At 55.6% G+C, this 1,572-nt stretch overlaps 1 protein-coding gene across 9 annotated transcripts in view; it reads left to right on the top strand.

The window, feature by feature from the left end:
• Mcf2l (MCF.2 cell line derived transforming sequence like) overlaps positions 1-1,572 on the top strand; it is a 99,065-nt gene that overhangs the window by 12,515 nt on the left and 84,978 nt on the right. The window lies entirely within an intron of this gene.

Here is a 1,572-nt window from a genome sequence, read left to right as displayed (position 1 = left end):
GGGGGGGTGCCTGATGACCTAGCATGAGCACAACGGGGCAGAAGGGGGCCCTCGCCCTGTGTGGCTATGGAAAGTATCTCTAACATGATGGGGCAGGTCACGCCCTGTTGGATTAGCACAGATAACCCAGATGATGTACCAAATCCCTGTGCCCTTTATCAAACCCTCTGACATCTGCCTAGTACAATGCCAGGGAAGAACAGGACTGGGCATGACCGAGGCTGAGCAGATCCTGGCTTCTGCTCAATGCCCATTACCAGCCTTCCAAACTCCTCCTCCTTCCCCTAACACGAATGTGGGGAGAGTCTCCAAGATGGAGACTACAAAGTACTCCCCCACATAATGGGGTACTCTGGACCAGGTTTGAGTAATCTCATGCTGCTGTCTCTGGGCCACCAGTGCTGTCTGCTTTGACTGCTGAGGGTATTGAGATCCAGTTTTGTGGTCCCCTGCTGACTCTGTCTCCCCATCTGTGTCTCAGTAGAGTTTGTCTGGTGAGCTCCCTCCTGGTGCCAGTGCATCTTAGACAGGTGCAGGCCGGGCAGGTGCTGCTCAGTGCAGTAAAATAGCCCCAGCAGGTGCAGCTGGAGCAGGTACAGCTTACTGTATTCAGCTCGGGTCTGGAGCAGTTCAGGCAGCCAGTTGCTTGCCTGTGCAAGCTGAGCACCTGAGAAGGCAATAAGCCCTGGAGTCCATTTCTCCATGTGATTTTTTTTTTAAACATGGAACCTTTCTGGGGGCTTGTTGATATCAACTTATGTCTCAACAGAAGTGAAGTCGGGGCTAGGGTTGTTGACACATAGTTGGACAGAGGACAGGTGACAGCCATAGATGAACAAAGGGAAGGTGGCATCTGAGGGGTGGGTTGTCCAGCCTGGGCATAGCTGTGTTCTTGTCACACAAGTCTCTGTGGGAGCTGTGTGCTGGAGATAGGGAAAGCATCTCACTTGCTTTGGGAGCCCTGGACCATGGCAGCAGCCCAGATGTGATTCTGACCAGCAGGGAAGCCGTGGAAGAGGGCCAGAGACATGGGTGACCCCGGCAGCGTGTGGTCTACCAGCCACCCCCTTAGAAGCACTGGAGGGTCCTCTCTAGTTGATACTTAACCACCATCCACTGGAGAGAGCGCAGTGGCAGTGTGTGCCCTGGCCCCTAGCGTCACAATTTTGGTTCAGGGAAGTCTCACTCGCCTTTTACTGTCTAACAGATGGCTTCCCCTGGTGCTGTCCTGTCTGCACAAGCCAGGGGTTACTGATCCGAGCTCGGTAAAGCCCAAGCCAGGCCCCAGGTACACACTCTATTCCCTGGAGCCTATGCTGGGCTACAGCTGAGCTCGGAAGGCTCCACCCAGGGCACACAACCAGAGAGCATGGCCTCTTGACAGTTGACATCGCCCGTCACCTGAGTGGTGATCAGGGCACAGTGATGCTTGGCTTCTTGTGACGCCTCATGGTCCTGGGAGAGCATGGCCCCTATCTGGCCTCTACTCCCCTCCCCTGCACCCCTGCCCACTCAGCTGTGCTGGTGTCTACACCGTCATGGCCTCTACTCCCCTCCCCTGCACCCCTGCCC

Source organism: Microtus ochrogaster, unplaced genomic scaffold (genome assembly GCF_000317375.1).
Source record: "Microtus ochrogaster isolate Prairie Vole_2 unplaced genomic scaffold, MicOch1.0 UNK7, whole genome shotgun sequence".
Taxonomy (NCBI): domain Eukaryota; kingdom Metazoa; phylum Chordata; class Mammalia; order Rodentia; family Cricetidae; genus Microtus; species Microtus ochrogaster.
Note: the sequence above shows the minus strand (reverse complement) of the source record. Positions and strands in the feature narration are given on the sequence as shown.